Source organism: Sus scrofa, chromosome 15 (genome assembly GCF_054392235.1).
Source record: "Sus scrofa isolate SSC_HxYL_T2T_F1_AM1 chromosome 15, Sscrofa_HxYL_maternal_Yorkshire_Landrace_v2.0, whole genome shotgun sequence".
NCBI lineage: Eukaryota > Metazoa > Chordata > Mammalia > Artiodactyla > Suidae > Sus > Sus scrofa.
In genome coordinates this window covers 59,608,963-59,635,965 of record NC_139397.1, presented here as the reverse complement: position 1 = coordinate 59,635,965, position 27,003 = coordinate 59,608,963, and the positions used below count along the sequence as shown (strand labels likewise).

Here is a 27,003-nt window from a genome sequence, read left to right as displayed (position 1 = left end):
CCACTCACAAACACTCATTTATGCTAAATATAGATGGTTTGCTACATACTTATAACAAAAAGTGCAGAAGTAAAAACTCTCTTTTTTTTTTTTTTTTTTTTTTGCCAGCAGTTTCTACAAGCAAGATGTTTACAAGGGAGGCATCTGTTCTCTGCAGGGTGCCTGTATTGAGCACATAGAATCCACGCACCTGTAACTCTTATTGCCTCATCTGGAAGTTTCTGTAAAAGTTAAGAGAACACATTTTTGTGCCAGGCAGACCTGAGTTCATGTCCTGACTCCTCTACTCAGTAACTGCAATGTGGGGCGAGTCATTTAATCCACCTCAGCCTCAGTCCCCTCATCTGTGAAGTGGTTAATAACAAAAGGTTCTTACCAGAATTTGATTTCTCCTTTAAGGAGAAAACGCAGGGAAAGTACTTGAATCAGTGTCTGGTCAGGTACAAGCCCAGATGCCCCCTCGGGGATGTTCATTTTTGTGCTGAAAGACAACGCGCCCAGCAAGAGCTCTGGGAAAGTTTGGAGAACTGACTTAAAGTGCTGGGGGTGGGGGAACGCACCCGCCCTTACGACAGACAGCCATACTTTACACCTTACGACAGACAGCCATACTTTACACGGCTGCACTTTACGACAGCCACTGCGGCTACACATTTACGACAACCACTGATTGTGGAAGATTATGGGGTCTCCGCTGAGTGGAGAGACTGAGTAGGTGTGGCTCTGGAGGAACAGAACTGTAGGTGAGAAAATGATCTTACAGGCTCTGTGCAGATTCGCAGCGGTAAGCCGCGCAGGAAGCTGTGTGCGCTCCAAAGTCTCTGAGCTCTGAAGCATCCCAAGAATCAAAGCTTTGGTCTTGGCGTGCAGTGACTCAGGAGTGGATGGTACCCAAAGGTATAAATTTACAAAGGGAGTTTTTATTTCATCTAACTGAAGACTTGTTGAGGAGGGGTGAGATTCTAGAAAAACAATTACCCGTTGTTAATGCTCCGTTGAGGCTTCAAGAGAATGATAGTCTTTGGCCTACAACCGTGGTGGGCATTAGAAGTGTGAGGAACCTTCCTGGTGACAACGTACCCGGGTTCCTTAGCTCCTTCCTTCCTCTCTGCCTTCCTTCTTTCCTTCCTTCCTTCTTTTCCTTCCTTCTTTCTTTCCTTCCATCATTCCTTCGTTCATTCATTCACAATACAGTGTTTGGTTGTGTACTGAGGGCTCAGTTGGGAATAAAGCAGAAAACCCCCTGCCTGCCCACATGGCATGCACCTGTCTGCCAGAAATAATTCCAGAATATGAGGGGGAATCAAGTAAAAGAGGGAAAAACGAAAATAAAAGGAGTAGAAAAGCAAGAAGGAAGAAGCCCGTGTCAGGGCCTGTGGAACCCACCACATTTCAGGGTGCCTCTGGTTGTTACCATGGTTGTTGGTTTCCAGTGGCCATCCTTGAAGTTGAGAGCACATTTCTGTTATTTTTGTGACATATGTATGTGGTGGTCTCTGTGTGGGTTGACTAAGACCCACTGGTGAATGTCCGGTACTAAGGTCAGAATTTATGACCCATAAATTCTCAGCATTTTTCTTCTCAAGACTGGGCATGTTTACACAAAATCTAAATATCTTATACAAAAGGTTGCAGAGACTTCATTTGACCTTGTGGTGAATTTATCAGAATATGGTTGCAAGTCTAGAAAGTAGGCCCTGTCTACATAGGACATAAGGAATCCAGAGGTGGAGGGTTGAAGGTCTAGGAGGATCTGAAATATGGGCATTGCTAGGATAGGGCACTGCAATAAGATGTCCAAGCTGGCATTAAGCCTTGAGTTTGTGGCCACTGGGTGCCCACAGTTTCAGGTCAGAGCATGGCCACATGTGACAATGGTTAACTTGCTCACTTTGCCATTTTTCCAGGGGGTAGATTTACCCACCTGACTTCCCAGAGGACTTTCTAGGCAGTGCACAGAGCATCCAGTGGTCTCCCATCTGATAACAAGACTCCTGGAATTCTGGTGGATGGAGAGGCCCTCCCCTTTCCAGCATGGGAGAGCCAAATCCAGTGGGGAGGAGTTCAACCCAGGACCTTCCCTGTCCCCTCCCCTGCTTTAGCTGTGTTTTCTCCCCATTCCCCACCTGGGTGCACCCCATGTTCACCCAGATCCTGCAGCCACCACACCTGTCCTCACTGAGCATTTATATTACCTGAGCTATCCCAGTGCAAATAATGGAAAAGAAAAGTATCCTCTCCCACTGAATTCAGTCAAGACAATCAAGAATTTTTCTTATAAAGATTGTTTGATGGCACAAGAAGATGAAAGGTAATGATATTCACAAACTTAGAAGTAAGTGAGCATGGGCTTAACAAGCATCTGAATTGTCTTCCCAGTCTGATGTGGGCTCAGGTCATAGGCCTCAGGCTGCTGGAAACTGGATTAAGCTCTTTACCTTTTCAAGTAAATTTAGCTGGCACTATAGGACTTTCTTTTTTCGGAATCTGCCTGGGAAGCTGGAGGCATTGGGGTGGGGCAGTCTTGGGGCTACACTGGAGCTTTGATCTCCCTCTGCCTTAGTTCTGCACATTGGACAAGGACAGCCTCACTCTACTTGACCTGTCTTTCCTCCTCCTTCCCCACCCAGAATGACTGAGAGTTAGCTCTAGGTGGATATTGGAGAAATAGTTACTAAAACTCATAGCAATGGTTCTGTGGAGACTCTGGGGAAGAGGGTGGAAATAGCTGGAGTGGTATCTTTAAGTAGGTAAGAGGTCATGGGATCCAGCCCACAGGGAAGCAGTAACCTTAGGCAGGAGCAGGTACAGGAGAGGAGGAAAGGCCGGGGCAGCCTATATGTATTTGTAGAACTTCTGTTTTGATAGCTTCCAATTTTACAGTGAAATGATAAGCCTTGTCTGTTCTGGGTTTTGTGATGGTGGTGGAGATGGTGCTGGAGGTTTATGGAGAGAATGGAGACTGACTGGATTGGGAAAATGGCACAGAAAGTGCCTGCTTGAGATTTATGGTCATGAATTCAAATGGGGCTTTGGGATTTTCTCCAGGACCATTCAGCCGCACAGTATCTGCAGAGCTGGATTTAACTACAGTTGTAATTTTGTCAAGTGAGTGACAAAGTGAAAGAGGGGCAAGAAAGTCGAAGTTTTATGGAAGGGAGAGATGATAATTTCCTGTACGACTGAAGGAGGGAGGACAGAAGGACATCAGTGGGTGAAGGACAAGTGTAGAGATGGCAGGATCATTGGGTTGAAGGACCTGGTGGGTTCAAAGGATTATATGGTCAGGGTTCTAGAGGGAGTGAGAAAGAAAAAAGTGATGGTCCATGGGTGGAGCAGATGAATTGAGGTTATGGAGGGGTGGCAGTTGTTAGGAATGATGTCAAGGCTCAAGACGGGATCATGAAAGTGACTGCGGCAGGGCAGAGAGCGTGATGGCTAGAGGATTAAGTTCTACAGAGAGGACTGATTTAGAAGAATCATCTAAATTAGTGATCAGCAAACTGTGGCCCCTAGCCACATCCAGTCTGCTACCTGTTTTTTAAATAAAGTTTTATTGGAACACAGACATGCCTATTCTTTTTTGTATTTTCTGTGTCTGCTTTTCATGCTGTGGTGGCAGCATTGAAAACCAAAGATATTTGTTATCTGGTTCTTTACAGGAAAAGTTTGCCCACCCCTGATCCAAGTGAATATTAATTTCACTGTTATTTATAATATTATGTGAATAAGCAATGTTCTACAACAAATTTCAACCAATGTAGTTTCCTATAGTAAATATTCATGGTATAATGGTTGTAAGCCAGTTGCCTTTGAAACTGTGGAAACTTTTCAATATTACATAAAACTCTTTGCTCTTCTTTGTAAACATATATTCTCTTCAACTTTATGAGGTCAAGATACAGAATAAATATCGATCTAACTTGTATGAGATGCTAACAGTTTTGTAAATATTCACCAAATGTTTCCCTGTTTTAATTATGAGATGAAGGATAAGCTTCCTACTCTGTCTTCTTAAACCACCTCTTTGTCAGCTAAAGCTGAGTTAAGGAATACAGCGTTTTTAATTCTCATTTCTCTTGGTTATGAGTTCCAGTTGTGTCATATTAGTGGGTCAGTCCTGTAACTGATTAAATACTATGAGATCAGCATATAAATACTCTGTCCTTCTTTTAAAACCGCAGCTCCACCTGCAGATGAGTCAGGGAACTGTGATACTCTAGAGAGTCACTTCCTGGCTATTTCATCTAAGTAGTTCTGCCTGCTAATCTCACCCCATTCATTTTCTTCATAGTAATTATGCAAATTATGTGAAACAAGTCAGATTATTTTCACTCACTGTCAAAATTTTCATTCACCTTTCCCAATTTTTGTAGATATTTGGGATTTTAGATAGATTTATATTAGTGGTATACTGTATTTTTCACTGTATAACTTTTCTTTCAAACAGCATTTCATTCACTTTCTATTTTGAAAATTGACACTTTTTAGCCTTACTTCTATGATTAAATTAAAATATTCTCACTCACCTTTTCTGTATCATAACTGCTCCATTCTTGAATCACCCCTTGTTAGAGAGGGGTTGAGTACTTTTGCGTGTGTGTGGGGGGGGGGTAAGAACATGTGGAGAGTATATTTTCTTAGCTCTGCAGATGTGTTAATATCTTTTTTTTCTCTCATATGAGCGACAATAGTGGCTTGCTATGGAATTATTGAGTCATACTTGCTATGTTTCAAACCTCTAGATGTAGTTCCATTGCCTCTGGTAACAACTGCCTTGGAGCAAAAGTCTTAAGGTGACACGGATTTTGTGTTTTTCTCAGCAGATAACTTAAAAAATCTGATTATTTATTTTGTAAATGCAAGCGCTTCTCAAGGGAATATCTAGATGTTGGACTCTAATTTTCCTTGGTTTTTAAGATTTTTAGACTTAAGTTTTGTTGGTTTCAGGAAACCGTTCTGTTTTCTTTGTTGTTTTTATTCAGTAACTCCTGTATCTCCTTTAGAAATACCAGTTATCCAGAAGGTAGTTTTGTATTCTCTGTCATCTTTGTCATCTCTCTAATCTCTGTTCTCTTTTTCTCTACATTCTGGAAGAATCTCTCAAATTTGCCCTTCACATCCTACCTTCTATTTTCTGCTACTTCAGTTCTTCACTTCCCCCAGGGTGGTTTTAGTTTTGCGATTGCATTTTGAGTCTCTCTTACTGTCCTTTCATATTCATCTACTGTGTTGTCAAGCCAGAATCCTGAGTCATGCTTAAGCCCTACTGTCCCTCATGACTTCCTGTGGTCCATCAGTAGTTACATATGTTTCAACCTCCAAATATTTCTTTAAACTGTCAACTTGTCCCCACCTTGACTGCCATCACCTCAGTTCAAGGCACTGTCATCTCATCCCTGAATTCTGATCATCTGCCTTTTTGCTGCCTCTATTGTCTCTTCTAGTTCCTTCTCTATACAGTAACAATTAATACCTATGCATATACTTAAACATATTTATATTTGTGTATGTATCTATACAAATAGGTACATATACACATGTATATACCCACATATACATTCACACTCAATTTCCTTTTGTAAAGTGCTGCTTTTCCTGGCTGTAACTGTCCTAGATGAGGTGACACTGCTTATCTTTCCTAATTTATCTTGGATCATTCACTAGGCACATTGGTCTTTTTATAGTTCCTCAAGCACACAGAACCCTTTTTTCACCTTAAGACATGTTGCTTTCTCTGCCAGTGATGCTCTTTACTTGCTCTTTTCATAGCTGACTCAGATTAAATACCACCCCTTCACAGAAGCCTTTCCTGACAACTTTATCTAAGTAGGTAGCCCCTGTTATTCCTCAAATAAGCACCCTGTTCATTTTCTTCATAGAAAGTGTCACATTTAAAATTATGGCTAACCCTCCAATATAAGCTACATCAAAATGGTGCTATGTCTGTTTCACTCATCTCTGTATTCTCTAACCCCATCACAGTGCTTGACTCAAAATGGGTTCTTAATAAATATTTGCCAAAACCATTAGTTTATCACTCTGTTTTCATCTTTACTTTTTCTTCCTTTTCTTTTTTTATGACCACACCTAAAGACAGTATATGGAAGTTCGCAGAGCTGTAGCTGCCGGCCTATGCCATAGCCATGGCAACACCAGATTTGAGCCACATCTGTGACCTACACCACAGCTTTTGACAACACTGGATCCTTAACCCACTGAGCTAGGCCAGGGATCGAACGTGTATCCTCACAGAGACTATTTTGCGTTCTTAACCTGCTGAGCCACAATGGGAACTTTCACTTACTCTTTATGGCTGCTTGCTCTTGCTTAATAGAGGCTATATCTTTTTATATCCTATAGGGAATGCGCATTTGTTGAACCTTCTGGATCCTGCTGTAGATTATTTTTAGAGAAACAATTCTTCTGGATCATCAAGAGATAAAAATCCTTCTCCTAGTTTTCATAGCTTTTAAAAGTTAGCACCCTCCATAGGGTCCCCCCTCTTATTTGTTCATCCTTAAATGAAGCGACGTGTAGAGAGCTAGTCTTTAAGAGATGGGGTGAGCTGATTGTCTGTAGCCAGGTCCACTTGTTTAGAATCTCATTCTCATACCAACAGTCAGAGTGTAGGTGGACAATTCGAGCTCCTGTTCCCAATTTCTGTCAGACTTTCACCTATAGAAGCTCTGTTTTACCAGACTGCCAGCTTCTCTGACCTTATCAGATTGGTTCTTTGATACTTTGTTCTGAGTCCAAGAAGTATATGGGGAACTTAGGTTTCTAATATACTGTTAAACGATATATTTCCTACCCTTCTATTACTTAGAGAAATTACTTTTGGGGGACCGTTTTTCCTAAAATATGATGAGTCCCATCTACTTTCTGCACATGATTCTTTTGCTTTTGTTTTGTTTTGTTCTGTTTGGCATCACCATGGCATATGAAAGTTCCTGGGCCAGGGATTGAACCCGTGCCACAGCAGCGGCCTGGGCTGCTGCATTGACAATGCTGTCACTGTAGTGCCATGATCCTTAACCCTCCGCACCACAGAGAACTTCCAGGATATTTGTTTTTTATAGTTCTTCCTAACGCTGAATGGACATAGATTAAAAGGGGAGTGGGGAGGGGAGTGGTATCTCAAAGAGGAAATCCTGTGTGATTTTTTTTTTTTTGGAGGTTTCGGAATTTAGATTCTGGGTCCTGGAAGGAGGGGGTATACTGCAGGGATGTTGGAGTATCTTCTGACCTTTTTTATGTGGTCTCAGTTCCTGAAGTGAAGACTGGATGTGCCTGAGGAGAAGGCCATTGGTGGGTGTTCTTCCACCCACTTCTGTCTGCTGTGTCATTAATGAGGTCTGATTGTCTGTCAAGCCTTCTTCTGGTGATGGAGTAAACTTTTGTTTTTGTTTTTCTCTGGGTGGCTGAGAAAAGTTGCATTTTAGGATTGCTGATCAGATCTCATTAAAAACCAAAAATGTATTATTATTTTTAAAATGTGAGACACTGATGTGATTTCCTTCAAGGTAGCATAAATAATTATTAATGATATACTTGTTCTCAATCAGCTGTCTGCTAAGAACTAGCACTAAAGGAAAACAGAAGCAGAGTTTTATATTTTCATTTTTGTTGTTGTTGTTATTTGCTTTTTAGGGCTGTACCCATGGCATAGGGAGGTTCCCAGGCTAGGGGTGCAATTGGAACTGCAGCTGGCAGCCTGCACCACAGCCATGGCAATGCCAGATCCGAGCCACGTCTGTGACCTACGCCACAGCTCATGGCAATGCCAGATCCTGACCCACTGAGAGAGGCCAGGGATTGAACCAGCATCTTCATGGATGCTAGTCAGATTCCTTTCTGCTGAGCCACAGTGGGAACTCCCATATATTTTCATATTTCCTTGAGACTATTTGAAGCCTTTCTTCCTCATAGCTACAAGAGACTCTTATTTCCGTCTGTGCTTTCTGTCCAAATTAAGGGAGAGTCAACAGGCAGTGCCTGTTTCTCTTTAAATTTAATCTCTCCCTCTTTTCTTTCCTATTTTCAACTATATCTGAACAAATATGGGCTAGAGAAACATAGATTTAAAAAAGAAAAAAAAACTTGATTGGGTCAATAAAAAGGCTATTCATTTTTCCAGGGTTTTTGGTAATTACTATTGGAAAAACAGAACCATAGGAGTTAGTAAGCATAATTTATCACTCAGCCACAGTGATAACTTTAAATATATGTTAAAAATTATATAAAATATATATTTAGTAGATTACATATGAATGTAATACAGAATATATTTAACAAGTGTTTTGTATGTAATTGGAGTTACAAACTGTATTTATCACTCAATAGCAGAAAGATTTAAATATAAAATATATACAATTATATATAAAATACAGTAGATATACATTTAAATATATACTCTATATAAAATATATGTGTATTTTACATTTTACTAATATATTTTAAGTACTTATTTTATAAGTTAGAGTATATTTTATTTTTTTTAATTTGTTTATTTTTTGGCTGTGCCCAAAGCCAAGGATTGAACTTGTGCCACGAGTAGTAACCCGAGCCACTGCAGTGACAATGCTGGATCCTTAACCTGCTGAGCCACACAGGAACTCCAGTTAGAGTATATTTTAAATACATTTTTAAAATTCTCAGTTGTGGAGATAAATACATTTTTTGTTACTCCCCTGGTTCTGTTTTAAATATTTGTTTCTCTGTTGTATTTTTAAGACAATAATCTACAATAATCCCTTTTCCACTGAAAAGGGGAAAGTTCAGCTCATGGTGGCCCTACATACTTTAGACTGTAGATTGGCGTGAAATCTGGATGGGAGCCAGTGGGTTTGGTGAGCAAATCCTTGCAATAAGCCTTTGATATTGTCAGGCTAAGGCCATTTGAGCTGAAAGCCAGGTCAGAGCCAAGGGATTAAACTTTATTTTGAAAATAGAGCTCCGCCTAGCGGCCATTCAAAGGCTGACTTCTAAAGTTGAGTTCTAAGAACCCGCCAATTTTAGGAAGCATCTCTCCAAATTTGTTTTCCTTCTACTGTTACTTCCTACCCCTGCACTTGAGCTAGATTTCGGCTTCCACTCGCCCCTCTGGGTCAGGAAACCTTCCATGTTTTTATGTCCAGATCGTGAGGACAGACCCTTCTTAGAGTGTCATCAGCTAGAAGGACAAAGAACCAGAGCTCACTTTGGCTGCTGTTTGACGGTTCTTAGGTGCCTCTAATATTGGAGGCTAGTGGTGGGAAGAACATGGGGCTGAGACTCCCAGGACACCCCGGTTTCTTCCTGGCTGTACCATTAACTGTTCACTTGTTTCCCCCTTCAAGGCTTAGAGCCATTATCTGTGTAACCAGGACACCCGATCATTCTGAGATTCTGTGGTTCTAGAGAGTGTTTGGGAAGGAAGAGGGACTTTAAAACTTGGTATTTGCTATTTCTCAGGGGGACCTAACTCCACATGCTTGGCTCTCTCTGAGGTCAAGTTATGGGGCTGGCCTGGGATCCAGTGAGAACATGTTCAAGCCTCTTTGGACAGCTCTGGTCATCTAGGGAAGGGGTGCCTGTGTCCTCTTCACAGGAACCGTGAATTTTGCCGAAGGAGGTGTTCTCCAAAGAGGTACCCAAAGGGGAGGAAACCCACTCTTTAAAATGGGCCAGCATGATGAGGGGCTGTATCTTAAATCTATAAAATTAACGAAGATTTAAAAATAAAAAATGCTCAGTGCACAAGGGTGTGGCAAGATGGGCAGAATGATAGGTGTATAAGCAGGTTGACCTTGTGTGGGCAGCTTGGAAACATCAAGAGCTTTGACAACGATCATACCCTTTTCTTGCAATTTCAATTATAGAGACAGAAATATAGGCAAAGTTGTTTTTTTTTTTTTTTTTTTTTTTTTTTGAGGGCCGCATCTGCAGCATATGGAGGTTCCCAGGCTAGGGGTTGAATCAGAGCGGTAGCTGCCAGCCTACACCAGAACCACAGCAACGCCAGATCTGAGCTGAGTCTGCGACTTACACCACAGCTCATGGCAACACCAGATCCTTAACCCACAGAGCAAGGGCAGGGATCGAACCCGCAGCCTCATGGATGCTAGTCAGGTTTGTTTCCACTAAGCCACGGTGGGAACTCCTAGGCAAAGATTATTATACAAAGTTATTCACGCAGCCTTCCATTGTGTTAGAGGAAACTGGAAACAACCTAACCGTTTAGCTTTAGGGAAGAGGTTTGATGAGGAGATATTGGAATGTTATTTTTGTAGTTTTCCATGGAGACTTTCTTCAAGTGAATTATTAAGTGAAAGTCTAATATGCAAATGAATTGACCAAAAGGGGAAGGAGGTTCTGTTCTGCACCCCCCCCGCCCCGCCCCCTGCCCGGACTGGAGGCCCCAGTCGATCCCCAATTTCCACTGTGACATCTCCTGAGGCATTTGCATGGCAAACACAGGACTCCATGGCACAGCTCAAAGCCACTAACTCTGTCAAGCTCTGCATTCTATCTAATAACAACGTTTCCATCTAACTGCTGAAATTCTGGATGATTCTTTCGTTGATTTGTTTATTTTCTGTACTTGCCAAATTTTTCATCAAGACTGTATTTTTTTTATTGCCACTAAATATTTATTTTAAGAAATTAAAAATGTCAGTTTATTATTTTAGAATATCCAAATTCTGTCAGTCCGGCCAGCATGTTCTTTTCTCCTTGGCAGATCTTCAGGCTTATGTGAGAAACCTGAATCAACAGAAAAGCAATATTAAGAAAACAGAAACCTCTCATAATCCTACTACCTAGAGAAAACTATTATTAGCGTTTTAGTATATTTCCTTATAGCTTTTTTCACTATGTATATATGTATGTATACATAATATATATTATTAAATACATAGAAATAAAATAAATATTTATCTTACATGTGACATTTGTTATAAAGGTTTACATCCTATTTATTTTTATAAACATTATACTGTATATTCCCAAAACATTGTTTTGAAAACATGATGTTTAATGATTTCTCAGTATTCAATCCTATCAATAAATGTAATTTTATAACCAGTATTTTTGTTGTAATAGACCACACTGATATGAACGTATCTATACATAAATCTTTTCTATATATCTAATTATTTCCTTAGATTGGATTCCTAAAGAGAAAATGACTGGGCCAAAGATTATGAAAGTTTTCCAGGTTCAAGAGGCATATGGCTCAATTTCCCTCCCAGTGGTGATTTTAATACAACACTTAAAAAAAAGTCCTCCCAAAAGTAAGTGACCTCTACTTTGGTAGTCATTGAATGATTTAGGAAATAAGACTGTTTGTTAAGACAATAATTATAAAACTACTAAGTAAATTTACATTTAAGTATTTTTTATTTGTTTCAAATGGAGCTATAATCCATTGAATGTTCAGGCATCTTTGCTTTCGTCAGCTTATAGTCCATTAATATTGTGTAGTTAATTAGAGAAATAACTGGTTTTCTGTTACTAGCTGCAGTCAAGCAAAGACTGCCAGCATTCCGCTTTGGGCAGAGGATTAAGCAGATAGATAACCTGCCAGACTCACGGATGGCCACCTTTTTCTTCACAAAATCTTGGGTCACCCACTCTGTTTTCTGCCCACTCGGTCTCCGAAGCTCTCCTCTCCTGCTGCTCCATATTCAGGAGCATAAATTCACACAGAAGGTGCTTCTTCCTCTTATATCCGTGTACCTCCTTATTATAGGAGCATTTCCCTTCAAACCCACCAAGTCGTCTGAGAACTCATGCAGAATGTTATGTTGGAGTGCTCAGAAATTAGATGCTGGCAGTGAGCTGTCATTGACATAAAAATCTACATAGTCATAGTTTGTAGAGAGTTACTGCCTCGGAACTTTTCAAGGGCAAGAGTCCCCTGAGCCTAGCACGATGTCTGACATGGGACGTACTCAGTAATGACTTGTTGAATTGAAAACCATCTGGGAGTGTAAAGGTGGGTCATGTTATAGAAATATCTTGAACATTATTCATCTTTCTAAAATAATTGAAAAAATAAAAAATAGATTAAATCAAGGAATCAAGCTTTTGTCTTGAATTTTGGAGAGCTTTGGGTTTTTTTTTCCCTTTTTTTTTTAGCCGTTTTTCATTTTTTTTTAAATTAGGAAATTAAAAAAATAAATAAAAAATAAAATTAGGAAATTTTAAATTCAAGGGATAAATGTTGCACAAAATCCGATCTCTTTTAGAAATATAAGTGGCCTTTCCAGTATATAACATTTCAAATATCAACGTGTATGGTAAACATACAAATAAGGAGAAGGTAACATACCTCCTATGTACAGTACAGTCTCTTAAAACCTAAAATAAGCTCCATACAGTACAACTGGCAAGTGATTCACCACGCAGTTGGTCCATAGGGGGCTGATCAAAACTCTCACTTGAGCAACTCAATTACAACTTAACAATTAAGTTAATAATGTCTGAATCATGAACAGGACATTTCAAAATATAACAAAGACCCAGTTCCTGCAGCTCCCATGTGGCTTCGTGACTTTAGTGGCAGCTTTGTTGGCTGTCCTCACTGATGCCCCTGATGTTAAAAGTTAGTAAATTTAAACAGTGTATTAATGACAGTGCCTTATGCTTGTAGTTTACAAGGATTCCTCCTATATAGTATCTCACTTAATTCTTTAGAAATTTATTAAAACAATTACTACCTAATACAATCATGCATATTAAGTATTAGTGTACTTGTTACTAGCTCTGAGGCTGCAGGGGTGTCTCTTAATGTCTGTGAATCTTAATTTTCTTATTGCAAAATGGGACTAATAGCACCCACCTTGCAGGGCTGTGAAGGATTAGAAATAGGGCGTGCAAAGTACTTTTTATATGTTTGGTATAAAGTAGTTGCTCGATGAATTGTATTATTATTTTTCTACCACCACTACTACTGCTTCTTTTATGATTATTACTACTCTTTTGTGATGCTGTCTGTCTCATATTCTGTGTTTTGGACACAACTCCATTACTTAAGTCCTCGGGGACTTTGATGATTCTGACCCTTGTATCCACCCTATAATCCGAGGGCTGTTCCCCACTTCCCATGCCTAGCCCTGGCTCATGGGGTGGTGGCTGCAGTGAGAATAACCAGTGGTCACTTTGCCCATTTTCCAAGAGGGGCCTGGATAAATAGCAGTGGGCCTCAGGGAGCAGCTTCAGGTCCTCAGGTCTGTCCCTTCTCAGAGATAAGTGAGCCACATGTAGGCATTGCATCCAAGTTAGGCCAATCAGACCACCATAGCCCTGGTCCCAGTGGTTGGTCCCCAGGGTCTCCCTGTGTGAACCTGGCCCATGAGAATCCCTCCCTGGACTTTTCTGACTTGCAGTGTGAGGAGGGAGTCAGTCCTGATGACCTGGAGCTGGAGGCCCAGGAGCTGACGGAGGCAGGCTGGTGATCCAGATGAGCCGGTGGGAGAGTCTGGAACCAGCAGCAGAGTGATTCAACTTAAGATATGGTGGGAGAGGCCTGTTGGAGCCCAGTGGCTCCCTGTCCCTCTCTCTTGGGGTACACTGAGCTCTCCACACCCCAAAGATAGATGGTCTCGAGCTTCACCTAAGCCCACACAGCCAGCTTTCCTTCTTTTGCAGCAGCAACAACAAACCTGTCATTAAGATTTCTGGAATCTCCATTAACAGGAAGAGGAAACAAGGTACTCTCTGCACCTGCTCCATGCAGAACATAGCCCTATTTAAGGACAGACCTGACTCTTAATGGTCTGTATCAGATGCTCAACTTGACCTAGTTGAAAGGATGGGACATCAGTGCCCCCAGGAACCTGACTCTGGAAGTTGCTGTGCTCCTGGGGCGATAAGAAGTCACTCCAGTGACCATCTTGCTTGACCCCTGAACTTCTGGATCTGAGCTTCTAGAAGCCCATGTGTGTAACAGACTGAATATGCTGTTTTGCTCTGAAGTGGACTTATAGTGCTTGATTGGGGGAGAACGTGTGTCTGCACGACATTGCCACACCTGAGGCAGACATTGCCAATCAGTCACAGAACTCCGCAGTCCAGCAGCTTTCTCATCGTAGCTGTACTTGATCTTGGAGAATTCATGGGGTTTGTCTTTACAACTGCCTGGGCCTCCGTGTCTGAAGACCACATCATCACTTGCAAACAGTTGAAACCAAGAAACTTCAAATCTTTAGAAGTGAAGACTGGATGTCAAAAGTCAGCTGTAGGGACTGCTCCTGACGAACTGGGGTGCCCTGTCATAGGCAGACTAATGCCCCCCAAAGATGTCCACGCCCTAATCCCTGGATCCTGTGTATAAGGCAGGTTATGTGGCAAAGATGCAATTAATATTGCTAGGGAGATTACCCTGGACTACTGGAGTGTGTTCAGTGAAGTCAGAAGGGTCCTTCACTGTGGAAAAGGGAAGCAGAAGAGAAAGTCAGAGTGATGCACTGTGAAGACTAGAGGACCTTGAACTGCTGTTTCTGGCCTTGGGGAGGGAGGAAGAGGGCCAGGAGTACAGGAATGTGCGCAGCCTTTAGAAGCTGGAAAGGTCAAGGAAAAAAAAATCGTCCCGAGTCTCCAGAAATGAAGGCAGCCCTAACAGCATCTTGATCGCAGCCCTGTGAGACCCATTTTGGATTTCTGACATCCAGAACAGTAAGATAATGAATTTGTATTGTTTTAAGCCATTGAATTTGAAGTCATTTTGCTACAGCATCATGCCCTAACTGCTCTCCTGGAGGAGAGAGAGAATACTATCAGAATTTTCCCTATTCAGAAATGACCTGCCAGTAAATCCAATGTGGACTCAGAAGACTCAAATCAGATGGAGTGCAGATGTACGAACACGGACCTGCACGTTGTAGTTACTCAGCGCTCCTCCCCATCTGAAGCAGGGAGGGTCCCGCCCTTCTCCCTAAGCCTGGCCAGGAGCTAGCACACTGGCATGTGAAATCTGTTTTTTCTCTTGCAGAATGAGAGGGCTGGATTAAAGGACCTCATTGGTCCCCTCCAGCTCTACAGATTCTATGGCTCTACAAGTTCTTAGCCTTTAAAGCAATTGATAAAGTAACAACAGGGATACTTCTGCTTCTGTCTGTTCCACAATGGGTCCCATCAAGCAAGATAAGGGAGGCTTTTCCAGCCATTGAGCTGGGAGCCCAGTCCTTCATACCAGGAGAAGAAGGGGGAAAACAATGAGTGTCATTCCAGACAACCCCAGCCCTCCCCAGGCTGTATTCTCCTTCAGCCTCCCCTGCTCCACCTGAAAGGCAGCAGCCACAGGCTGACAAGTTCACAGGCACTGCCACAGGCACTGCCACAGGGAAGGTGTGAGCAGCGGCTGCCCCCACTGCCAGGCTGCTGAAACACTGAGGCTCAAGTGGCTGAGGCTGCAGCTCCATGGTTACTGCTTACAGGGGGCCCCAGGCTGAGCCTCCCATTGAAGCAGTGTTATATTTTTGGCTTTTCTTAACTATGTCTGCAATAAACTACAGGCTTTGGGCCTGCAAAGCGTGATGTTGTATTTCACTAAACCCCAAAGATCCCAATCGCTGCACGGTGCCGACTAAGGGTTTCTTAAGGGTGATACATTTCCTGAATGAATTACAATAACTTTCATTTCCCAAGCTGGACAACTCTGGGTATGTGCCACACTGGTGCACAGTGACGCTGGAGCTGGGCCTCCCACCTGACTTTTGTGGGGAGCCATTTGCTTTGGCTGAGTCTTTCTGGAGTTTTGCTGTTGAAATTCTCTCTCTGCCTTCATGGTAAATACCCTTTCGGACTTCATCCCAGGCTTAAAACCAGGGTAAGTTTACTCCTAGGTTTGATTCAGCTGCATCTTGTTTCGATGGAAACCCATAAGCACAGTTCTATATTACTACTACCCAGCCCACCTTTCACCAGCAACTTTAAAGTAGATTTTCACCTTCCCAGGGCATTAACCTTTGACTTTGAGAAGCTGAAGTGGCTTTGTAGATGCATACTATCCCTATGCAAAGAATTCACAAAGAGCCACATCTGAAATAGCCATTTTATACCATATGGTCTTCAGACCTTTAGACGTTCCTGTGTCAATGCCGGCATCTTGCCAGTGTGTGGGCCTCATCAGCTCCCAGCTGCACTTCACTCTTTTGGTGATCTCACGTGAGGATATTCCAATTAGTTTTTTCATTAACCCTTTGAAATTGTATTGTCATTCCTGGATTTATAGTGAGGAAACTTATACAATTAAATGTTATGAAGATGTCTCCAAATTCTAGGATTATTTACATATTCCCCCCCAAAATGCAGTGGTTTTGTGTTCTTAGTAGACCCAAGCTCTTTTGTAGGCTTATGAATTTTCAAAAAAATCTTTGGCCACTAGAGGGAGCCAGCTCTTTGAAGAACTGAGGCTGTTTCTCCTGTCTGTGGGTATAGACAGAGGAATTCCTGTGTGTTTTAAAATGGTATCCAGGGCAGACCTAACAGGTGGCCAATGAAGGGGGAAATTCCCATGCTCATCCCCAGCACAGACTTCAGTGAACAACTTTCACCATCACCCACGGCTCCCCCATCCATGGTCACACATACCATTCAAAGCATAGATACTTTTTACATAGCCTTTGGCAGCTTAACTTTAAAATTAAAATCTTCTTTGTCTTTCTCCTTGAAGGTAAACTTTGTGGAGACAAAGCTTAATACATTGTTAGAATGGATTCTGTATAAAAATATAGACTCCCAAATATTTCTTTTTAAAAAATATTTACTTATTTATTTATTTAGCTTTTTACGGCCACACCTACAGCACTTGGAGGTTCCCAGGCTAGGGCCACAGCTACAGCTGCCGGCCTACACCACAGCTCAGGGCAATAATGGATCCTTAACCCACTGAGTGAGGCCAGGGATTGAACCCGCAACCTCATGGTTCCTAGTCAGATTCATTTCCGCTGTGCCACGATGGGAACTCCAGCTCACAAAGATTTCAGGTGTTGTCCTGTAGGGTCTAAAAACAGGCTATTAAATTCATTTGAGTAATAAAAAAAAGGAAAAAAAGATAAAAACAGGCTATTTCTCACCCAGATGAGCCCTGTTGCAACCAGGGGTCCTGCAATAATATTGTCTTGAAGCCAGGACATGTTTTCTCTGTTAGAGACTCTGGGGTCCCTGACACAGGATTTGCTCCTGACGGCCTGAAAGGATGAAAATGCAACCTGACCCCCCCAGAACCCAGGAAGTTAATAAAAAGCTCTAAATGCCCTCGAATTCCGGACCCTGTTCCCTATAGGTAAAAGACCATACTTCTTGCTGTTTTAGGGCTTGCTTTCTGTTCTGTACAAAACTAAGTGGAGGAGAAAAGAAAAAGAAAGAGAAAATAGGCACCTGAGTACGTGTCTCTAGGCACGAAACTTCTTGAAACTGCTTGAGATAACAGCGAAGAGGGTCCCTAACTGATTGTTTGGCTTCTGTAAAGCTGCCTGCATAAGATGAAAGGAGGGGACGTTAATCGCTAAACCGACCCCAGTAAGATCGGCTGCGCCATAAAATGTTGAAAATCCTGGTAAACATACCTTAGCGACAATATGTCTCCCCCTCCCAGGAACAAGCCCAAACACGTAACTCCAGAACAAATTAAAACTAATTGGTCCACGAAGCACGGGTTCGCAAATGATTGGTTTGTGATATTTTGAAATGATTGGTTTGTGAAGCGCGGGCTTTGCTGTGAACCCCAGGCTTTGTTGTGAATCCCATAAAAACTATCTTGACTCCGCACTCGGGGCCGCAGTCCTCTACCCCTGCGTGGTGTACGACTGTGGGCCCCAGCGCGCTTGGAATAAAAATCCTCTTGCTGTTTGCATCAAGACCGCGTCTCGTGAGTGATTTGGGGAGTCGCCTCTTCCAAGAGAGGGATTTTCTTTCCACTGGCCTTTCAGGCCTAGTTTAAAAGATGCAACTTCTGTAGTAAAGAGGTTGCTTTTCATGAGGTAAAATATCTGAATGGTGATCATGTGAGCCCATTGGAGGCTCTGCAGAGACACATCAGCCACAGCAGCCAGTGGCAGACAGGGCCTGGCAGGAATGAAGGGGACTGACTGGCCTGACGTCCTGTGGGATGAGTCTTGAGGTGCAAGGGTTTATTGAATAATAATGCATGCCCTCCTCACCTCTGTCTCTTACACTTGTGCAGAGATTCTGACTCATCCCTGGAAGAATTGGCACGAAAACCTTGGTCACTAGTGGGCATGTGGCATGGTGCTCATGTGTTTTGAGGAGTAAAAGGGTCTCCACTTTAACTGTATATCTCTTATCATGCATCTTGGAGAAGTCAGTCCTAATGGTTTTTCAGCCATGCCTTAGAAATAGAAAACCGGATGGATAAATGTAAAAATATGTGGGGCTCAAGAGCCATTGTAAGTGAAACGTATGTTCTTTCAAAATATAGGTGGATATGTGGATGGAGTACCTGAGTACAAGGCACATCTGCCACAACAAAGAGATGCCAACATAGAACGGCTTAAAGGAAATAGAAGTTTATTTTTCTTTTCTTCATGTAAACTTTGAAAGGTCAAGGGTGTTTCCTGAGAAGGAGGCTGGCCTTGCTCCACAAGCTTACTGGGAAATTCTGTTGGGGTGGAGGATGCTGTGCTGTGGAATTCCCCTCTCTGGACCCACTGTGGCCTTTCCTGAGGCCCCCTTTCCAGTCCCAAGGGAAGAGGGAAGGAGGATGTTCGGAGTAAAGGGTTTGGGCAGATGTAACTTCTACTCATAGCCTGACTCTAGTCTCATGGCCTCTTCTGCCTGCGAGGGAGATGGGAGCTGGGTCTCTAGGGAGGGGGTACTGTACGCAGCTGAAACGCAAAGGAGGAGTCAGGGTGCCAGGGGACAGCTCAGCAGCTCCTGCCACAGGCAGGCTTTCTGGCCACAGACGGACTCTGTACACCTTCTTTACGAGGAGAGTAAACACACCTGTCCCCACGGGAAGCAAGCCGGAGTCCCATCCGGTTCACAGTCCAGAAACTCTGGGCCCTGGAGAGTCCTTTAAATGAATGCAGGTGGGGTTCCCTGAGGTCCCGCAAGCTCTACATGGAGACGAATTGTTCCCCCTTCCCACCTCCTTCCATTCCACACCATGGAGGAGGAGGAACAAGGTCACGACAGCACCAAATCCCACTTGGGAAGTGCAGAAGAGCAGCAAGTTGTGAGCTCCCATGGGCCCGAACAGTGACCTTCCTGGTGTGGTGGGTGGCGAGCTCCAGCATCAGCTCACCCAGCTTCTCCAGCTACCCTCCAGCAGTGACTCCCTTTATATTGTCTTCTCTGGCCCCCAGTTCTTCATCTGATTCTTTTTTTTTTTTTTTTTTTTGTCTTTTGTTGTTGTTGTTGCTATCTCTTGGGCCGCTCCCGCGGCATATGGAGGTTCCCAGGCTAGGGGTTGAATCAGAGCTATAGCCACCGGCCTACGCCAGAGCCACAGCAACGCGGGATCCGAGCCGCGTCTGCAACCTACACCACAGCTCACGTCAACGCCGGATCGTTAACCCACTGAGCAAGGGCAGGGACCGAACCCGCAACCTCATGGTTCCTAGTCGGATTCGTTAACCACTGCGCCACGACGGGAACTCCCTTCATCTGATTCTTTATTCTTCATCTTTTAGTCCAGTTTCCTCTTGGGCCAAGCAGGTGTGATAAGTCTGTCCTTTGTCAGGACAGCGCTCACTGCCCACTGCCTTGCTGGACTCTTTCAAGGACATGGGGAATGATTTATGGGTTCAAATAATTGTCACAGGCTTTTGCAGGCCTGGCTTGTGGTTCTTCGGCAGTATAAACTCCCTTAAAATATAAAAAAAGTCAATCTATTTTCTTTTGTCAATTTCACAAGCAAGTAACCACAGTCAGGGATCTTGATCAACATGTAATTATTATTATTATTATTATTATTATTATTTTTGCTATTTCTTGGGCCGCTCTGGTGGCATATGGAGGTTCCCAGGCTAGGGGTCGAATCGGAGCTGTAGCCACCGGCCTACGCCAGAGTCACAGCAACGCGGGATCCGAGCCGCGTCTGCAACCTACACCACAGCTCACGTCAACGCCGGATCGTTAACCCACTGAGCAAGGGCAGGGACCGAACCCGCAACCTCATGGTTCCTAGTCGGATTCGTTAACCACTGCGCCACGACGGGAACTCCCAACATGTAATTATTTTATCTGTAGATTCCGGTCTTTTAATTATTGTCCTCAGAGCTCAGTTTACTTATGTTTCTTGCTACCAGATGGCACTTAGCTTGAGGCCAAAAACAATGAGCTTGAGTGGGGAGATAACCCCTGAACTGCCTCTCCCAGGCAAGGTCCCCTTAGAAGCTACTAAGGTGATGTTGCTTCTAAACCTTTTTGGTGTACAGAGCTATCATTTAAAAAAATTGATTCTATATAAGGATTTTTATTGGTATTTTCTTCTCGATTTTTGTATAGCATGGGTTTTTACTTAGCATCTTTGATTCTATTATAGCTTTTCTGTCTGACCTTTATTAGCTAATTTCTAGTACTACCTGATAGTCTTGAGTTAATTTTGTGGGTTATGCTTTTCTAGAAATTTGGTAATTTCCTCTGCTTTCCACTTTATTGACCTTCAGTTATTCAGCTTGTCTTAATTTTTGATCACTGCAGGATCTGTAAGTACGTATTTTTTTCATTTCTCTTGTTTATTTGCCTACATGCTCTCTTTCTCTTATTGAACTTGCCAATTGTTGGTTTTGTTGTACTCTCTGTATCACGTTTATTTCTATTATTTAAGTTTGGCTTTTATTTTTACTTATTACTTTTATTTTACTTTTGTTGGGTCTATTCTGTTGTTCTAGCTCTTAGTTCTCATGTTGGATACTTAGCTCATTTATTTTCAGCTTTCTTATTTTATAATATAAATATTTAACATTATAAATTTTCCTCTAAATACAATTTTAGCTGCACCCCATTGGTTTTATCATGTAGTACTAATATTACCATTCAACTGGAAATATTTTCTAATTTTTCTTCATCATGAATTATTCATTGTTTTCTTAATTCCCAAACATATGTGATCCAGAAAGTTTTATTATAAACATAATTAGAAAATTATATTTTCACTCTGGATTGAAGATTTAATTAGATTATGTCTAGAGAATGTGTGCTGTATGGTACCAAATTTTGAAGTTTGTTCAGGACTTCTATAGTCCATTTTGCATAGATGTTCCATGGTGCTTAGAATATGAATTCTCCGCTTCTTTGGTTCAGTGTTCAGTATTTGCCCATGAGCTCATGCCTGTTGATTATGCTGCTTTTTTAATGATTTTCAACTATCAACTACTTGAAGAGGTGTTTTGAAATCTCCCACTGTCTTGGTAATTTTTCAATTTCTTCTCACTTCATATCTGTTGAAGCTATATTACTAGGTTATTAAAAAAATTAGAATTGATCCATGTTACTGGAAATAAAACGTTTTTTTTTTTTGGTCTTTTTAGGGCTGTATCTGCGGCATATGGAGGTTCCCAGGCTAGGGGTCCAATCGAAGCTGTTGCCTCCGGCCTATGCCAGAGCCACAGCAATGCCAGATCCAAGCCACATCTGCGACCTACACCACAGCTCACGGCAACGCCAGATCCTTAACCCACTGAGCAAGGCCAGGGATTGAACCCTCAATCTCATGGTTCCTAGTCGGAGTCATTGCTGCTGTGCCACGACAGGAACTCCAAAAAAAAATTTTTTTAAACACAGCTTCTCTTTATTTCTAGTTATGATGTGTCTTTAAAATCTATTTTGTCTGATATTAATATAGCCACACATATCAATTTTTATTTAGAATCTGTGTACTATGGCTCTTTTTTTTTTCTTTTTTGGCCACACTCACAGCATATGGCAGTTCCTGGGCCAGGGATTGAATCCAAGCCACAGCTTCAACCTATGCCACAGCTGTGGCAATGTCTGATCCTTAACTCACTGCACCATTGCAGGAACTCCTATGCCATAACTTCTGTTACCTAAAAATTTTGGTATTACTGTAGCCTTACATTTTAAGTAATAGTGATATAATTGGCATATGGCTGTATCTTAAAAATCTAATTTGATCTTTCTCTCTAAATCCAATATTTAAAGGGGAGAACTTAGTCCTGTCATTGGTTGTAAGTAATAATACTTCTGGAAGTATTATTTTTCCCCTCATGTTTTGTCCTTCCTGTTGTTCAACCCTTACTGTTTTTTTCTTTCCTCTTGTCTTTTTTGATTATTTTTTCTCACTTTTCCCTCTCTCTTACTAAAGTTATACATTTAATATGCATATTTATAAAATTTAATATAAAGCATTCAGTTGAAAAGAAAATAGCAATGGCCTTAGGTCTTCTTCAACTTATAGGTAATTGTTTTAGTGAATTAATTTCTATTTTTGACTCCTGAGACCTTGTTATTAATATTGTTTTCTTTAGCCAATCTTTCTTTTAGCCACATATTTACCATTTTCTTTGTTTCTCACTCCTCCTTGCAACTTAAACTTTTTAAGTGGGTTAACTGCTTTGTGCCAGAAGCCTGTCTTTAAAATTTCCTTTGAAGAGAATCTATGAAACAAACTCTCTCAATCTTTGTTGAAAATACTTTTATTTTGCTTTCATTCTGGAAAGTTACCCCAATTAATTTAGCCCAATTCCAGGCTGATTATTACTTTTTATGTAGCACCTTGAGGATATTACTTCATTGTCTTCTGGCTTCCATTGTTGCTGCTGAGAAGTGATTTGTTATTCTAATTTTTATTCCTGTGGAGTCAACTTGCTTTTCACCATGTCTGCTTTTTAAGATTTTTCTTTTTGTCTTTGGTGTTTCATAAGTTTCACTATGCTCTGCCTTTGTACTCTTTTTTGTTCTTCTCAGGTTTATTGAGGTATAATTGACAAATAAAAATTGTATGTATGTAAGGGGTGCATTGTATTGTTTTTATATATGTAAACATTGTAAAATGATTATCACAATCAAACTGGTTAACACTCCCATCACCTCTCATGGTTACTCTGTGTGTGTGTGTGTGTGTGTGTGTGAATGTTTGGTGAGAGCACTTAAGATCTATACTCTCAGCAAATTTCAAGATTATAATACAGTATTAATTTTTTAATTTTTATTTTTATTTTGCCTATTTTAGGGCTGCAGCAGCAGCATACGGAGGTTCCCAGGCTAGGGGTCAAATTGGAGCTGTAGCCTCTGGCCTTTGCCACAGCCACAGCAACGCCAGATCTGAGCTACATCTGCGACCTATACTACAGCTCATGGCAAGGCCGGATCCTTAACCCACTGAGCAAGGCCAGAGGTTGAACCTGCATCCTCATGGTTACTAGTCAGATTTGTTTCTGCTGAGCCATGATGGGAACTCCTATAATACAGTATTATTAACGATAGTCGCTGTAGTGTTCATTAGATCTCCAGAACTTATTTATCCTGCGTAGCTGAAAATTTGTTCCCTTTGACCAACATCTCCTTATTTTCCCTACCCCCAGGCTCTGGCAACCACCTTTCTACTCTTCACTTTTCTGGTTCAACTTTTTTTTAGATTCCACAAATCAGTGAGATCATGCACTGTTTGGCCTTCTGTGTCTGGATTATTTCACTTAGTATAATGTCCCCTGGGTTTATCCATGAATATTATTTTTTGTTTATCCTATTTGGAATTTACTGAGCCTCCTGAATCAGAGGGCTATTGACCATCATCACCGTGGGGGAAATTCTCAGCTATTATCTCGTCAAATATTACTTTGTCCCATTTTCCCCTCTACTTTAGGAATTATGCTTAAATGTTTGTTATCAATCTGTCCTCCAGTACTCCTAACCATTCTCACATTCAGTTGCCCCTCAGTATCTACCAGGATTGGTTTCAAGATGCCTTCATGGATACCAAGTCCAAGGATGCTCAAGTTCCTTGTATAAAATGGCGGAGTATTTTCATTTAATCCATGCACCTATTCCCATATACTTTAAAGCATCTTTAAATTGTTTTAATACCTAATGCAATATAAATGCTATGTTAATATCTGTAAATAAAAAGTAAATGCTATGTGAATAGTTGCCCAGCAAATTCAAATGTTGCTTTTTGGACTTTCCAGAATATTTTTCAAATATTTTCCATTTGCGGTTGGTTGAATTCATGAGTGCAAAACCCGCAGATATGGAAGGCCTATTTTATTTTCTTTCTTTTTGTCCTTCTGTACTGCATTCTGTACATTTTGTATAAATCTTTTTTTTTTCAGCTCTACCTTCTAGCTCATTAGTGCTTTATTCATCTTTGTCTAATCTTAAAACTTTTTTGGGAGTTCCCTGGTGGTCTAGTGGTTAGGACTCATTGCTTTCATTGCTGCAGGCTCTCCACCCCCAATTTTTTCTTCTATATTTGAAATTATGTTTATTTTAACTCTTCAGTTCTAGAATTTCTTCTTTTATATCTGCCTCTGTTTAAAATAATATTTTACCCCCTACTGATATTTTTACCCCCTTTTATTTCTTAAGCATGTGAAACATTTATTTTATGTCATATAGCAGATAATACCAACATTTGATTCTTCTGTTGTTGTTTCTGCTACCTTCCAGCAGCACGCCTTGTTTTTGGTGGTGGTGGTGCTGCTGATGGTGCTGGCTGGTGTGTGTGTATTTATTTTAGGTGTGGGAATTCTTTGGGTCTCAAGTTCAAGGTGAATTACCTCAGAAGATTAGCATTTGCTAACTCTAGGTATCTGTGGGCACTATCAATCTGGGATCATTCAAAGCCAGATTCTTGTCTTGCTGTTTATTTGACTGTGTAATAGTGTAAATTAGGGCTCAGATTTACCTGAGGGCTAGATTGTGGTTAAGAATTCTCATGGACTTTTCACCCACCAGGCACCCTATTTCAACACAGGCAGTTTTCCTTTCTTGTTTTCTCAGAGTGGTGGTGGTAATGCTTTTTACTTTGTGTTTTGCTGGTTTTTGGTAGTGATGGTCTTTTATTATTCCAGTAATTTCTCCATCTTAATCTGGCCTAGGATTTGTTTCTTCTTACCTGCCTGGAATGAAAATTTTAAGTCAGCCTCCAGATGATCACAATTTGGCAGACATGATCAGGGTAAGAACTGCCCTCAGCACCCATACCACTCTGGCTTCTTATGTTTTCTTGGTTTGGGGCTCCGATGAATTCTTTTCTTTCTTGTGAGACTGTGAATGCATTTTACAGCTATTTTAAATCACTTGGCATTTTAGTTGTGTTCAGTAGGCAGGTCAGTCTTGATATTTAGTTCATCACATTCCTAGAAATGAAATCCACATCAGGCTCCTTAAAGGTTTTGTTGACTATACTTCTATGCTTAAGTTTAAAATTAAACTTCGGTTGTAAGCAGCATACATTGGCTTGAAATATACATTCTTTGCGATATGTATGTTTAGTTCTTTTATAACATAAGGTCCGAGTGCTGCCCAAGTTTGCATAATAACAGCATCTGGTGTTCAAAATTAGTCACTGTTTTCAATAAGATAAACTGTCTCTCTAATGAATTCATATTTGCAAATTTCTGCAACCCATGGATCTCTTGATTAAATAGGCTTCCAAGAACTGGACATTTTGAGTCAGCCCCTTGCAATCAGGGGAGAGCTTAGGTCACACCAAGTTAAAACTCTTCTGCCTGGATAGACCTAGGTCTAGAAAGTGTATTCCTAGGTGACCTGGGCCATTTATGGGGCCAGCTGAGCCAGATGCATCAGTAACATTTGTTAAAATTTCTCAAGGAGGGAAACTGGAGGCTTCTTTCTGGAACCCACTCATGAAGCCTTGGACAGGAAAGAGGTACTTTATGGGACTTGGCAGCTAGTAGTCTTGCTGGTGGTTGTTGGTAAAAACATCAGTCTCACTCAGATCCCCTCATGAAGAGGGGTTTCATTGAAAGGGCTAGAAATGGAGCTGGCGAGGACCCGAGGCAGAGGTGGGACCAGCTCTACTTTCCCTTCTATCTTTCTCACAATGCTCTCTCTACACAGGTTCGGCTCCACCATGCCCCGTGGAGTGAGAACAAAGTATATATTTTCACCTATTGTGTTTAAAATTTTCTCCCAAATATAAAGTTTATGCCATTATCCACAATTCTGGAATTCAAAAATCTCTGAAAATGTAAAGATTTTGATAACGTACTTTAGGAAAATTCTTATCTTACCTGAACTCACTGGGTGGCATACACACCCTTTGATCTAATGTCAGGCTGTTGATGGTCTTTATTTCTCCCACTTAGTGTGAATGTATATATATATTTTTTTCTGTGGAAATATGAACAGATTTGATTATCAGGTGATGCCTCAAATGCTGCAGGTATTTATATGATATATTCTACATGCACCAAGTTACCTTTTCTTTTCTTTTTGTCTTTTTGTCTTTCTAGGGCTGCACCCATGGCATGTGGAGGTTCCTAGGCTAGGAGTCTAATCGGAGCTGTAGCCGCCAGCCTACACCAGAGCCACAGCAACGCCAGATCTGAGCTGTGTCTGCGACCTACACCACAGCTCACAGTAACGCCAGATCCTTACCACTGAGCAAGGCCAGGGATCAAACCCGTGGTTCCCAGTCGGATTCGTTTCCATTGCACTGCCATGGGAACTCCGGTGTTTTTTTTTTTTTTTTTTTTTTTTTAGGGCCGCACCTGCAGCATGTGAAGGTTCCCAGGCTAGGGGTCGAATCAGAGCTACAGCTGCCGGCCTACGCCAGAGTCACAGCAACACCAGATCGAGCTGCATCCGCGACTTACACCACAGCTCACGGCAACGCCGGATCCTTAATCCACTGAGTGAGGCCAGGGATCGAACCCTCAACCTCATAGTTCCTAGTCAGATTCGTTTCCACTGCACCATGACGGGAACTCCCAAGTTACCTCTTCAAATCAGAAAAAGCTCAACTCCCAAACGTGCCTGGCTCCAGGGGTTTCAAATAAAGGATTGTGGACCTGAACCATCAAAAAGCAAGTAATAAATATATCAGAGGCAAATAAACGATGACAG

The 27,003-nt window shown here is 41.6% G+C and overlaps 1 long non-coding RNA gene across 2 annotated transcripts; it reads left to right on the top strand.

Annotated features, from left to right (window-relative positions):
- The first annotated feature begins 623 nt into the window (after positions 1 to 623).
- On the top strand, positions 624 to 17,843 carry LOC110257052 (uncharacterized). Of its 2 annotated transcripts, none has more exons than XR_002339219.2 (3): positions 624 to 743; positions 11,148 to 11,276; positions 13,636 to 17,843. It is a non-coding gene; the product is annotated as an uncharacterized LOC110257052 (long non-coding RNA). The 2 variants fall into 2 exon arrangements; XR_014830451.1 differs by having other exon boundaries at positions 13,639 to 17,048.
- Positions 17,844 to 27,003: the final 9,160 nt, after the last annotated feature.